The sequence below is a fragment of the Manis pentadactyla genome, chromosome 1, assembly GCF_030020395.1.
Source record: "Manis pentadactyla isolate mManPen7 chromosome 1, mManPen7.hap1, whole genome shotgun sequence".
Classification (NCBI taxonomy): Eukaryota; Metazoa; Chordata; class Mammalia; order Pholidota; family Manidae; genus Manis; species Manis pentadactyla.
This window is the reverse complement of record NC_080019.1, coordinates 123,296,182-123,309,655: the sequence shown is the minus strand read 5'-3', so window position 1 is coordinate 123,309,655 and position 13,474 is coordinate 123,296,182. Positions and strand designations below refer to the sequence as shown.

The following is a 13,474-nucleotide window of genomic DNA, read 5'->3' as shown; positions in this document are numbered from 1 at the left end:
GCTAGGCTGCTGGCAACTCATAAAGTTGTCCGCACAGACAGCACTCGGGCTTGTGGGCTGCTCTTTCTCAGGAGTCAAATCTCTGTGGACAGAGCCCTCAGAAGAACAGGAGGAGCACTGAAATTCATGAAATGTTACTTCTGGTCTAGCAGATCTTTAAACCTAGAGGAAGTGGGAACCGTTGAGAGTTTATGGGTTAGTACAGCAGTTCTCAAAGTGTGTACCATGGTCTCTTAGCACAAATCAAGATAGCAACACTGCACGGTACTGGTAATCATTGCATTCTTCACTATCATGTACTCATGATTTTAAAAAAAGTCACTTTCACTTCGGATGACTCTTGATGAAACAGTGAAGTTATTAACTTTATTAAATCTCAACCCCTGAGTTGCACTGTTCTAATAGTCTGTGTGATATAAGTACACATAAACACTTCTGCCACGTATGGAACTACTGTGGGTCTCTCAAGGAAAAATCAGTGTGACTGGCCAGTGAGATGTCCCAGTCACTTTTTAGGAAACATTTAGAAAGAAACAACTGATAAATAAACTATGGTTATTCAGACTTGAACTTGGCAGATATTTTCTCAAAAGTGAATCTTGTGAGGCTCTTTTTTCACTTCAAGGAAAACAACTGACTGTATTTGTTGCCAATGACAAAATCCGAGCTTTCAAGTGAGAATTGAGAATTTGGGAAAAATTGTATCTGCCACTGTGAGCTTGACAGCTTCCCAATATTTAAAGACTTTTCCAATGATATCCCAATGGTGATATTAATCAATGTGATTTTTAAATATTAGATAATGAAATGTGTCAACATCTTAAAAATGTTTGTAACTCAGTGAACTGACTTGTTTCAAATGACCATGCATGGTGTTAGGAAAAGGTATATTCAAAATGCCACACATAATTCCTTAGGAAGACTCTCAAAATACTCCTCCCTTTTTCAACCACGTATATGTAAAAGGCCAGATTTTTGTTCAGATACTTCAACCAGAACAACATATCACAACAGACTGCATGCAGGAGCAGTTATGAGACTCCAGATTAAACTTAAATTAAACATTAAAGCAATGCACAAAATTATGAAACAATACGGCTCTTCTCAGAAAATTTTTTTGTTCTAGAAAATACAATTAACTCTTTATGAAAATGTTCACTTATATTGACATGTTTATTACTGTTATTTTAGAGTGAATTAATCAATATGCATTTTTTAAGTCCCTGTTTTAATTTGTAACACAGTAAATATTGACAGCTATAACTCATGTAAACAAAATCTCTTTGGGGTCTTGAGTAATTTTTAATGGTTCCAAGATCCAATAGTTTGAGAACTCCTAAATTAGGATGTTCTATAGTTTTAGGATCATTGACCTGACACAGTGGGGAAGACTGTGGTCAGACATTGGATGGGAGCCTTCTGCTACAGGCAGGCAAGAGCTGATGAGGGTCAGAACTAAGGGGATTGGCAATTGGGCCAGCCACAGATGTGATGCATATTCATTGTGAAAATCAGGGTCACTAGATCACATTTTGGTTTGATTGCAATGCTGAAGTCTGCAAGACCGTGGCCCTAGAGTAGACCTGACCTATCTCTTCTGAAGGGAGTGGTCATTTCCAAGGCCAGTTATCTGAGGAACAGATGGGTGCCCTAACCCATCAGGAAACAGAAATAGAGCATGTAAGTAGGAGGAGAACTTTGTTCCAACCATCTGGGAAGAGACTCAAGGAGTCAAGGGGACTCGACATATACTCTGCTTGGTAAATGCTGAGAAGATAGTGCCCACCATAGGGATACAGAAGGGAGCCAGGATGAGGCAGGATCTGCAGGCTTCAAAGAGAAAGGTCCACTCTGAATACCAGGGTACCTTGTGTCACTTTATTCCCTGAGTTCATTCCTCTGGCTGTCACTGAGTTCCAAAGGGAACAGATCTTGTCAAATAGTCCAGCTTTGTCTCTGCTGGAGGAAATGAAGGAAGAGGCATGTGTCCTACAGGGAGAATAACAGGCTCTAACCAAGGCCACTGTGGGATGGTTAGAGAGAAATTATCAAGAAGAAAAAGAATCTTGTGAATCAGAGATATGGCTTCTCCATCCAGTGACAACTAGATTTTGTTTACAAGTGGCAGCATTTTCCTCACAAGAGTTAACGGACCTGAGATATACTTTGGAAGAAAGAATGAATGGAGTGCATTGGATGCAGCTGGTGAGGTAACATCCCAACCACTTCTACTAGGAGTTTGAGATTCCAGTTAGATATCCCAGGTGGAGATGGGATGTGATTCCAGTTAGACATTTCAGGTGGAGACACCCAGAAGGCCAAAGGTTATAAAGGTTGAGGCTCAGCAGCTCAACTTGAGAATCATGGACCCACATAGGTCGGCAGTTCTCGGACTTCAGAGCCAGTCTCACCTATGGAGAATTACAAAAGGAAGATGCCTAACTCAGACCAGCTGTATGCACAGGTGATTCTGACACACACATAGGGGGTTCATGAAGGCGGAGGAGACACTGAGATCTCCAGGATAAGGAAAAAGAGTGAGTTCAAAATACAGCCCCAAATCCAAAAGCATCTTGCTACTGAGCAGCAGAAGTCTGCACTTCCTATCAATAAAGAATGTGCTTAATTAAATTCTAATGAGCTTGCAACTACTGGCAAACTCTAGCACATGGAATACATGAATCACTCATCTTTAGGCAGTACAAGAGTCCTCTGCTAATGTTTGGAGTCTTAAATGTAGCCACTTAAACTTCCCATAGATCAGACATAACTAAGGTTCCCAGAAGCTTCACATGGGCCTGGCCATAAAACAGTCAGAGGAAGAGCCAAAGGGCAGTAGTGCCGACCTTCAGTCCTCCCTAGATGCAGCTGTGGAAAGTGGGCACTTTCTCTGAGAAACAATCCCTTTTTCCTGCAACCCTGGACTGAATGAAATTAACATTTCTGAAACACCTCCAGGGAGCAGACTGTTCTTCGGGAGGCTACAAGCTGTCTCTTCTAGCAAAGAAGGAAGAAAGGTGAGTAGAAGGATTTTTCGTTTTTAAACAAGCTTCTCTTGGTCACATATCCAGACCAGGGTTTCAAAACTCTTCTTTTGAATGTCATTATTTTGTCCCTCTTATGGAGTGTAGGTTTTGAACAACATTGCTTGATAGAGTGCATTAATTAAGTTGTTAAGTTGCATTAATTAACTTGTTTTCCCACGTACTAATGAATCAGTGACACTTAAACCTGTACGTTTCAGGTCAGCCTTGCCTAACACGATGGGTACTCAATAAATGTTTGCTGCAGTGAATTTGGCCCAGTGTCACCATACTACTAAGTAGACCTACCTTCCACCAAAGGCCAAGAAAATGGTTATTTTGGTGAGTTAAACTCTTATTACAGTTAAGAGTTGTTGGAAATAGTTCAAGGGTTCATTTGTAGTACCATAGAGCTTTTGGGTTCCAGGGAATCCATGGTATGAAGCACTTACATATATTTTGGGACCAAAAGTTGAGCATTAATCAGGTATAAATTCCTTCCCATGCAGACTTGCAGAAATGCTCAGTAAGACTTAGTTGTTCTTGCAGAGACGGGTGGGTAACGGAGATGCCTCAGCTGGGCTTCTGGACCAGAGATAAGAAGGCATTGGTCCAAGGACATATTCTGGAGACCAAGTGAGACCAACCTGTTAGCAGAGCTGGGGAGCAGAATCACCTGGGGAACTTGTAAAAGTGCTGATTCCTAGATCCCATGCCAGACTTGAAACAGAGGCTCAGAAAGGGCAATCTGCAATCTGCATTTCAAACCAGTTCCCAGGTGACTCTGATGCACCTCCCTCTAGAGAGCCTCTGTCAGGTACTCTGTGCTCCCCGGCATCAGGAGGACGGCTGGTTTGTGAATGAAGACGGCTGGTCCTCAGCAAGCAGCTGAGTCACCATGCGCCCCTCTCTTGGTTTATACCCCGCCTCCGTGTTGGCCACATGCCTCACAGCCAGAGTCTGAGGCAGAGAGGAACAGAGACAGAGAGGGCCCCAGACCTGCCACAGCTGACCATCCTCCCTTCTAGGTCTTCATCCCACCACTTGCTCTCCTCATCCACACTCCGGCCAAATGGACTGTGTGCAAACATTTTGCCCTCTATCTTGCAGAGAACATACTGTCTGGCCAGGGAACACCTTCTCACCCTCACCACATGGTGCTGTCCCACCCTTTGAGGCACCGATGGCATAAACAGCCACTGCCCACATACTGGAGGGGTTCTCACAAGAGGCTCAGGAGAATGAAACCCTATCCACTGAGAGTAAGACAGGGGCGGTTATTGCAAAACTGTGCCACCTGGACAGGGCAAGATGCTGAGGCACTGCCCAGGCATGTGCTCAAACCCCAAGCTCCCTCTCCTTTCCTGGTTCTAGAGGGAGGGGTAGACATGCCCCCAATACCTGGATCCTCCACTCTTGCTGCAGATGACTGTGTGAGCCCAGCTCACCTGCCCCCACCTCCTGCTGGCCTCCATGGGAGCCCCAGGGAGAGAGTCTGACTTTCTGGCTGAGCTCTCCTAACTCAGCCACCAGGCCTGCATTCTTCTCTTGGGGAGCTGCTGTGATTATAAGAAAAGACAGAATGAGCATGAAGCAGGTGTCAGGGTACCTGGAAATGCCAGTGACTTTTTATAGACTTCCTGCCCCTTGTTGGCACCACAACCCCTGGCAAAAAGGCAGCCCCAACTAGAGCTGCTGCTGTCATCTTCCAGACCAGGCTTCCTTAGAGGTACCAGTTTGGTATGTCAATTGTGCTGCCTGGCTCAGCACCCATGATCCTCCTCCCCACCCCATCCAGGACCCCAGTGGATAACACTCTGCTCCCACCTGTGAGCTCACCCAGCCCTGCTTTAAGAAGCCTCTCTGTGAGTGCCCCTGTCCACCCTTCCTCTGCCTTATCCTGAGTAAAAGGGGGTCAAGAACTTCAGTCTGCCCCTCTGCCTCTGGCGGGAGCCAGCTGCCCCACTAAGATATATGTCAAGCCGTCATCTTGCCCCACTCTTGGTTAGTCTTGCCATTGTGGCTCTGAGGGGTAGGGATATTGATGGCAGGAGCTCTGTCACCGAAGCCAGGAGCTCAGTTCCTTGCTGGCCCCTCCACTCACAAGTAGGCACAGTCCCTGAACCCTCACCCCCAATGCCTTGCCTGGGCAGCCTCATCTGTAAGCAGAGTCCAAGCCCACACCTAATTCTTGGGGCTGTGATGAGATCTGAAAATAGATGCTGAAGAAAATGCTTAGAAGACTATCAGGCAAGCTACATTTTAAAGTGTTTCTATCTTTTTAATGCTTTGAGATTTAAGGATTTCTTTTCCTGCCTATAAAAGTCATGTGTATTCATTGCAAAAATTTTAGGAAGTACAGAAAAAAATAAGGAAAAAAATATCACTAAGCATACTGCCTAAGTGACCCTGATCAATTTTGGTGTGTTTCCTTCTTTTTGTTAACCAAGATTTTTTTTTTTCACATAGTTGAGATCTCACTCTGTGATTCTGACTGCTGTTTAGGGTCTTGCTTTTTTTTTTTTTTACTCAGTGTAGCATAACATTTTCCCATGTCAAAAAGTCTTTGACATAATATGTAATAACCACATGATGTAGGTGAGGAACATTTTTAAGCATTTAGGTTTTATGTATTTTGGATAACATTTACAGGATAACTGCCCAGAAATCAGCTCACTGGGTTAAAGGGTATGAATAGTTTAAGACTGTTGATGGCATATGTTGCAGCTATTAGTATCCCTCTTTCTGGAGGTGGAAACAGGCTCAAAAATTGAAATAAGTTGTCCTAGCTCACACAGCTAATTCTCAGCAAGCCCAGCACAAAGCATAGGGCCCAACACACTGCATTCTGTGGTCTGTGTTCAGCGACACAACATGGGAGAGAAGCTGCTACTGTCCTGAAGAGCACCTGAGAATTTGCACTGATGAGGACAAACAGCCCCATGTGTGATCAAGTATGGAACAAAGGCTGGTGCACTGGAAGATCAACCTGGGGTTCAGGACACTTGTGTCCCACTGGGGGCTTTTCTACTAACTCTGTCACCCTGAGCAAGTCTGTTTGGCCTCAGCTTCAGCCCTGCAAGATGAGGGACATGGATTGGGTCTAACACACTGCCCAGCTGTGCAGATCCAACACTACCAAAACAAAAATAGAAGCGTTTTGGTTTTGGTTTTACATAAAAAGACCAAAGATTTGCTCCAGTTCAATGTAATGTTTGCTCTGTTGGCCATAAAAGTGATCCAGCTAGCAACCAAAGCCAGCAGGTTGGGGCTAATGAGACAGCCAGCTCCAGAAAGCATGCCACAAGCTGGACTCTGCCAGCAAGGGGCAGGAGAAGGCAAACCTTTCAAGATCAAGTCAGCTGGTCAGCCACACAGCCCAGTGCTGTCTCGGCACCAGGCTCCAGCGTCGGCACTGTAAAGAGATCCCGTCAGCTCCGGCACTCGGGATGGAGAGAGTCAGCATCAGTGCCTGTCCCTGTGTATGCACAAGTGTGCTGAAGGGCAGCTGCCCAGGATCCTCAGGGCACCTAGAGTGGTGCTCTGCATTGTTTATCTAAGTGACCGGGAACTTGGAACGCCACATCAGCAGTTGTGAAACCAGGGCCAAGAAGGCAAGGTGGGTGGGGCAGCCAGCTGTCAGATGCTGATGTACAGACAGCCACTAGCCGGGACTGAGACATGTGCCCCTGTCCTGGGTGCAGGGTCAGGTCCTGGAATCTGTGGGAAACGGGGCCCTCCCACAACTGCATCTCTGACTTCCTACACAGGGAAGTGCATGAAATGTTCACTATTTAGCCTCAGAATTTACATGGTGTCGCGTCTGCTATACTCTAGTGGTTGAGGCAGTCACTAAGCTCTGTCCAGGTTCAAGGGGAGGGGATACAGACCCACCACTCCATGGGAGGGGAGCCAAGGTCACATTTTAAGAGCATATGGGATGGACAAGTCACTGCAGCAATCTTTGAAAAATACAACCCAAAGTTCCACCTCTTGCTCCCAACAGCATCTCCTGCTTCCTCTCAGCACAAACCCCCATTTCAGGCAAGCCAGCCTCCTTACTGCACCCAGAATATGCCACTCATTCCAGCCTGTGAGGCTGGAGCCCCATTCCATTCATATCTCACTCTCCTCTTTATGATGGTTTAAGTCCTATCTCCCAAAGGATTCAGGTTCCTGGCATGTTTGAGTTACAGGGAGGATAAAAAGGAAGTCCCCTAGCGAACATAGCTCCTGAGGTCTTCTTTATTGCTCTAGATCAAGGTCTGCTTCTTTCTTAGAATTAATAAAAATTTTACCTCGCTGAGAATCACTAGCTCTAAAAAACATCTACCAGACATGGGCATGGGTCCCCTTCAGCTGTAATCATGGCATGCATACTTATGAAATGCTGGTTCTTTATCTCTCCCAGACAGAAATAATGACTGTAATAAATTAAAGTCAGCTTGTTTTAAACCAACAAATGGTGTGGCTGACAGTAGAACTGTAAATATGGTTGTAATTAATGGATATTTTTTCAGCCTTTATCCATCTCAGCTCAGTAGACCTGTGACTAATAAAGCACTGGCCAGCTTTGCACACCAATTGCTCTCCAATTAAATGAGGGGCCAGGCCTCTACCTCCTATGTAGACCCCAAACCCAAGGAGTACTGGGCATCAAAGAGTGCTCAGGAAACACTCAGTGGTTGCTTGATAGAAAAACAAAAGCACACAAGGCAGTCAAACTATGCAGTTCCTCTACATTCCAGCAGGAGATGCAAGTCCCAGCTGAGCAAAGGAGAAGCAGCTAACGGTGGGCAGAGCTTAGTACCTTATGTGGAGCTTTGGCATCCATTTCACTCACAATTTGATGATGCACAGAGTGAAGGTCTTGTCCCCATTTTACTGGTAAGGAAACTGAAGCTCCAAGTGGTTCAAGGGCTTTGCAGAATTGATGGCTCCCATGTAGCGAGCAAGGACTTTATGCTAAGTGTTCTGTAGTCCAGATTCTTTTCTACTGCAGTGCCTCCAGTTCAGCTGGTTCAGTCACTCATTCAATTATTCATTCATTCACTAATTTGACAAATGCCTATTAAGCACGTACTCTATGTGAAGATGGTATAGGCACTAGGGAAACAAAGGCGAGCAAGGCAAAGTCCCTGCTTACATCGAGGGTATGGCCCAAAGGGAGAGATGGCAATAACACCTAAACAATTTTATAAATAAGAGAATTTGACATAATGGTAAGTGCTACAAAGGAAATAGAACAGGGTCATGGGATAGAGAATGGACAGGATTTGGAGGCCTGAGAGAAAAGAGAGGGCCCTTTAGCCAGGATTGTCAAGGAAGGCTTCTCTGAGAAATTGATGCTAGAGCTGGGGCCTCAATAATGACAGGGAGCCAGCCACTTAAAACCTGGAGGAAAAAGAGTCCCAGGAAGAGGTTACAGCAGATGCAAAGGCCCTGAGGTAGGAATAGGAATAGGCTGGTCTTGTAAGAGTGACAGAAAGGCTAATTAGGCTGGAGCATATTGAGCAATGGCAAGATTAAAAGGGACCAGAAGGTGTAGGGCCTTCTAGACTATAACATAGTCTAGGCCAGATCCCATACTAGATGCTGCCAAGTAGTGGTGAACAAAATGGACATGGCCCCACCCTTCCAGGAATGGCTCTAATACTTGATATCAACATTGCCCTGCCTTCTGCATCAGGGCAATTTTGGAACCACTCTATCCCTTTTGCTGACAGGCTTGTCTGAGGGTTGTGGCATGTATGAAAAGACTTAAGCAAGGGAAATTTGGGATTCCCAGGACCTCCATTGGATTCAGTCTGCATCCTGCCCTTTCCCTTCTTGCCTTCGCCTGTAGATCCTGGAATTGGAGAAGGAAATGCCTGGAATTCCATGACTGCTTCACATGGTGGCCCCACCCGCTCTTACCACAGCCAAGGCAGAGCCAGCCTGAAGTCAAGGTCCGCTTGGCCAGCTGGAAAAGAAGATGTGTGGAAGCAAAACAGCATCCCTAGCTGTCTCAGTTCCTTTGCAGCATCAGAGAAACAGTCACACAGCTGAGAAGTAGGCCTGCTGGACTCCAGGAAAGGGGTTGCCTCCCCAAATCAAGAACAAATTCTCCTGAAATACAGGAAGGACATACAGGAGCCAATCCTATTAAATTAAGAATAACAGCTTACTCTGCATGCTTTTTAGTTAGAAGCTTTAACTGCGACCCATCAGCAGGTAATCTCCAAGTTGTGGCAAGGACGGATAGGTGAGAGGGAAACAAGACTGTCTTTAATAACTATGTGCTTTCACACACACACACACTTTTCCAGCTTCATTCCATTCCCTCTCAGTTGCTGTGGGTATGTGCCGCCCCTCCCCCACCTGTCCCTGCCTCAAACCAAAGACCGTGTTTACTCACAGGCAGACCTTCGGGAAAACAGACATCCGGGACTTGCTTCCGAAATTTCCTATTATATGTAAAGAACACATTGTCCTTTCAAAGCCAGCCCTGAGACCTAATATTTGTCCCATGCATCACCACATTTCACGTTTACCACAAGTGTGGACAGCCTATAAGCATCCTGCAGGTCTCCCCAGGAGTTTAAGGTCCCCCCAGTTCCCCAAAGGCTGGACACATCCAGGCCGAGCTCAGAAGTTTCCTGTTGCGTCATGAGCATGTGTCAGCCCTGTGAGGCCACTTGCTACCCCTCAGCATGGGACTCTTGCTCAGGAGCCACTTGTGGGCAACATGGATGTCCAGCCTGGGGACGTATAGGTAAACACAGTGGTGTACTTCATGTAGCAGTGTGCAGCAGTTGGAAGTCACCATGCAGATGAGCATGTGGCAGTATGGATGAATCTTACACCTGAAATGCCAAATAAAAAATCAGCAACAGAACGAGGTAGAGAAAACCCACAGTCTTTTACACACATTAAAACAACATGCCTCCTAGGCAGCTAAACAATACATCTTACACAAGAATATATAGAAACAAAAAGAAGCAGACATCAAGCATATTAGCATGTATTGTCTATAGATGCAGAAAGGGACTCGTTAAAAAGAACAGAGGGAATTTGTAGGGACCAGTGATAATGGTGTGTCAGTGTGATATAATAAGATACAAGAAACATGTATTTCCCAGACATATTTGGTCTTCATCCACAGCTCCTGAAAACACTTCAGAGCTTTCAAGGTGAAATGGGTGTCTGGTCATGTTAATGAGGGACTTTTGGACCCACCCAAGGGCAGGGGCTGGAGGTGGAAACAGCCAATGGCCAATGATTTAGACAATCATGATTATGCAATGAAGCCTTCACAAAATCCCCTGAGAAGACCTTATCACTCTCTTGCATCCTGCTACTCTGTCGGAGAGAGACATACTATGCTTAGGGAACCAGAACGCATCTGTGTGCCAGTTCGTCAGGCCTTACGCTCCATGAGGATAGAAGCTCCTTTATTTGGGACCTTGCCCTGTGTATCTCTTCATCTGGCTGTTCACTTGTATCCTTTACGGTATCCTTTATTATATTAAACTGGTAAAGGTGTTTTCCTGAGTTCTGTGAGCCACTCTAGCAAATTAATGGAACCGAAGGGGGAGGTGGTGTGGACCTCCAGTCTGTAGCCAGTTGGTCAGAAGCACAGGGAACTGCCTGGGGCTTGTGACTGGTGGCATCCGGAGTGGGGGGTAGAGGGCAGTCTTGTAGGACAGAGCCCTTAACCTGGGGAATCTGGTGCTGTTTCCGGGCAGATAGTGTCAGAATTATGCTGAGTTCTTGGACACGCTGCTGTTGTTCAAGAATTGCTGGGTGTTGTGCCTAGGAAGCCACCCCGTCCCCGCCCTACATGCACTGGAATCAGGTCCAGGAACCTGTACTGCTCTGTGGAAAGCTGTCATGAACTGGAGCATGTGATTAACTCAGTCCTCTACACTGGGAAGTCGACAAAATGAAAAGGACAGACACAGAAATCTCTGAGCCAGCTGGGGTCAAGATTCCCAAGCTTGGCTGCCATCTCCCAGGGGAGTCTCAAATGGGGGGCTGCTCTCTCCAGGGGCCGTGTGGCAGCGCACACTTGCCACAGATGTGCCTTTGGCCATATGCGCTCCTGGAGTGCAAGGTGTGCCTTCTAAGTACTCCCATGAAAGGACCTACGCAAGAGAGGCCCTTTCTTTCCACAAAGAGGTGATGCTTTTCCAGGAAACCCATCAAAAAAAAGAGGCACACAGATGTTTGATAAGTAACAAATTGACAAAAAGCCCTTCTAGAGTTAAGCCCTAAGCCCTCTTCCCAGGTCTCTGTCCTTCCCTCTTGTAAGCCCACAGCACAGCCTGCTTGCCCCTCCCATTTAAACTACCTCCATCCCTTTATTCTTTGGGCCTCCTCTAAAATCAAGCCTGACTGGGGAAGCCATTACCCTGTTATTCCTGACATACCCCCCCAACCCCAGACACGGCACCCTGAATCAGAACCCACCAAGACTGCTACAAACAAAGATGTGGGAGTTGGATATTATAGGAGTGGTGAAAACTCCCTTCCCTGACTCCAGCACCTATGCAGTAGTAAACAAATATTTGTTAAGTACCTGTTATATGCTTGTTCCTGGGTTTAGCCCTGAAGATTGACAAACATTCTCTGCTGGACGTACTTTTTGTCTCTGCATTGTTCAATGTTAGCAAGAATCCTGCTAAGTCAGTTTAGCCAGAATCCGCCATCCTCCATATCTGATCACTCTTGATATCTGATCAGAGTTCTCATTGTGATATTGTGGTTGGTAATAAGAAATATACATTTGGTCTTCATCCCTGTTTCTGGCACAGAGCACCTAAAACCCTTGGAATATCCCAAGTGATGAGAGCCGCAAAGGTGTCTTCATATTGGTAACCAACCCCTTTCAACCACAGCGGACTGTATGTCGCCGAGGTGACTTCCAGACAGCACCAAGATGGGGGCTGGTTGCCTGGAGGACTAACCATGTGACTGGAGGGTTGGAACTTGCAGTTCCATTCCTAAGGGGGAGGGCTGGAAGTCAAATCAATCACCAGTGGTCAGTGATTTAATCAATTGTGACTACACAATGAATCCTCCATAAAAACCCAAAAGTACAGGATTCAGAGAGCTTTCCGGTTGGTGCACATGTGGAGGGGCTAGGGAAATGATGCACCTGGAGAGGGCATGGAAGCTCCATACCCTGTCCCCATCCCTTGCCCTAAGCAGCTCTTCCCTCTGGCTGTTTGTTAGTTATATCCCTTTATAATCAACCACTAAAGCATTAAGGAAAATGTTTCTCTGAGTTCTGTGAGCCCCTCTAGCAAATTAATCAAACCTAAGGACAGGTTAATGGGACCTCAGATTTATAGCCCATCAGTCAGAAGCACAGGTGACACCGTGGACTTGCAATCGGCACCTGCAGCAGAGGGCAGTCCTGTGGCAAGGAGTCCTAACCTGTGGAATCTGATGCTGTCTCCTGGCAGATAGTGTCAGAGCTGAGTTGAACTGTAGGACACCCAGCTGGTGTTTGAGAATTGCTTGGTGGTGAGGAGAGAAACCCACACACTGAGATTAGTGATCAGGATTGTATGCATCCTGTAGCTGATCACTCTGGTCTGCCTTCAGCAAGAATCCTGTCAGGTCAGTTTAGCCAGAAGTCCTTCTTTATCCCTGATGTTTCTTCTCACTAATTTTCCATCCATTGATCCCACCCTGCTTCTTGGCTATTAATTCCCACTTGCCCCTGCTGTATTCAAAGTTGAGTCCAACCTCTCTACCTGACTGCAAAATCCCTACCCTATTCCAATGGTTCCCCTGAATAAGGTCTCATTTATCATTTTTAATAGGTGTCATTGGATAATTTTCCTTTAATAGGCTATCATGGTTAGAAAAAGAAGCCTAGGCCTGCCCTCCTGGGGCTGACTGATAATCTACTTCCCACACAAGGGTGCCACTCCTACCCGCTCTCTAAAAATGAGACATGAACTTTGCCAAATACCATTTCTAGTCTCCTGGGGCCTGTGCAGTGTTGGCAGCAGAGGGGAGCGAGTAGTTGGAGCCCAGCTGCCGGGCCTGGTGCAGAAGGCCAGCATTTCTATTCCCAGGGCTTGGCTCCCAACCAGGATGGCATCTGCTCTGAGTTTGGAATCCAGCATATTCTATTTGTCCTGTGGCCTTGTGGCATTTTCAGCCTATCAGTTGAGTCTTCCTTAAAAAGCTACTTCTATTTCATTAGTTTTCTGCCCTGGATTTGTGTCCCTAGAATTTTTCTTAAGGATGGAAGAGCTCAGATCTGGATGTCGCTCCCATCCCAGGACCTGAGTGGGAAGGGCTGGTGACATACTGGGGAAAAGCTGGTCCAATGCCCACCCTACCACTCACTGTCCCATAGCTTTTCTAAATGGCACCAACCCTTTCTGAGCCCTTGGACAAGATGCTGGGGGCCCTTACCCCAGGCAGATGTTACTACCTAGCTTTGTATCCAC

The 13,474-nt window shown here is 46.2% G+C and overlaps 1 long non-coding RNA gene across 2 annotated transcripts in view; it reads left to right on the top strand.

Moving 5' to 3' along the window:
* Window positions 1-2,509: 2,509 nt before the first annotated feature.
* The window catches only part of LOC130683564 (uncharacterized), a 34,540-nt gene continuing 23,575 nt past the window's right edge, over window positions 2,510-13,474 (top strand). Inside the window, exons 1-3 of one of the 2 annotated variants that reach the window (XR_008997358.1) lie at window positions 2,510-3,017; window positions 8,869-10,515; window positions 11,449-13,394. This is a non-coding gene — a long non-coding RNA (uncharacterized LOC130683564). Of the gene's footprint in view, window positions 3,018-8,868; window positions 10,516-11,448; window positions 13,395-13,474 lie in introns of those variants that run through there. The other variant, XR_008997357.1, reaches the window with a different exon arrangement.